The sequence below is a fragment of the Penaeus monodon genome, chromosome 15 (genome assembly GCF_015228065.2).
Source record: "Penaeus monodon isolate SGIC_2016 chromosome 15, NSTDA_Pmon_1, whole genome shotgun sequence".
Lineage (NCBI taxonomy): Eukaryota > Metazoa > Arthropoda > Malacostraca > Decapoda > Penaeidae > Penaeus > Penaeus monodon.
In genome coordinates, this window is record NC_051400.1 from 19,354,587 (window position 1) to 19,355,769 (window position 1,183).

Below are 1,183 nucleotides of genomic sequence, written 5' to 3' on the forward strand. Positions count from 1 at the left end.
GAGAGTCGAATGAAAAATACTTGCATGTACAATAGTATTGTACTCGTACGAGGGAAGTGATTATCTCTAGTCTCACTGTCCACAAGCACTTACCCAAAGATATTCGACGATTGAAGACAAGAAACTGTCCCCAGACAGAGAGCCGCGGTTTTATTTATACTGAGCAGAGATCTTCTAAGGGTGAGTGGAGGTGAGGGTGAAGCAGGTCTGTGGTCTGCAGGCGTGGGGCAAGATGACAAGAAAGTTACCGGCAAGAAACTCGTCTAGTCAGCCATGAAGCCCGCGGTCCATCCTCAGCACAGGTGAAGGAGGGAGCCAAAGGTCAAAGACGTAATCAAATATATTTATTGAGGGGATGAAAATCACAGACTAGAAAAAAAATGTAGCGCGTGCATTTGCATGAAATTATGTATATACTTCTGAACTTAGGGTAATATAAGATACGTACAAGTGTACGAGAAAGACTAATAAATATTTCTGGAGAAGCTTCCGTGTTCACAGGGAGGTCATGACCAGACGTTTTATCCTTTACTTCCACTTCTTTTGATCCAGAGTGAGTTATTCATTCATCACTTATCTTCATAGAAATAAGTTATATTCAGATATGATACTGGCAGTGACGGAAGAAGAGAGACACAGACGAACAAACAAATAAAGGGTGAATTATTAAGAGAATGAGCGAAGATATGCGAGAATGAGCGAGTCATTACACAGATAAATAAAAAAAAGGAAAAAATACAAAATGAAATGGGATCGAAGAGAGAGAAATAGGAAACATGAATAACGAAAGTGGATATATAAGAATAGTAAGAGAAAGGGAGAAATAGAAAAAAAAACGAGAGCGAGCATAGCCACTGTGTGAGATAAAAAAAGGAAGTATCGTCGTTAACATATACAAAAGTAAAATTACTTGTCAGGATGTTTGCATCTTATGAAGTGGAAGAGGAGGTCAACCTGAAAGAAGCAGGGTTTATGCCATAATTACACACAGAAAAGAGAAAATACAATGTACAGTGATTTGCATGTCAGTACACAGTTTGCAATGTTATTTATCTGATTGCAGCTCGAATGTCTCCTCTAATAAAGAATTAAATGTGTGCAAGAAGCCAAGAGACTGCTGTAAGCGGTCATACTGCTTGCCCTTCAGTGCGACGTGGTCTACAGTTCGAGATCGTGTTCTACA

At 39.4% G+C, this 1,183-nt stretch overlaps 1 protein-coding gene across 1 annotated transcript in view; it reads right to left on the reverse strand.

Annotated features, from left to right (window-relative positions):
- LOC119582124 (U-scoloptoxin(01)-Cw1a-like) overlaps positions 1-174 on the reverse strand; it is a 3,599-nt gene extending 3,425 nt beyond the window's left edge. Inside the window, exon 1 of the mRNA XM_037930362.1 lies at positions 94-174. The gene's annotated coding sequence lies outside the window, so the exon portion shown is untranslated. The remainder of the gene's footprint in view (positions 1-93) is intronic.
- Between the last annotated feature and the right edge of the window lie 1,009 nt (positions 175-1,183).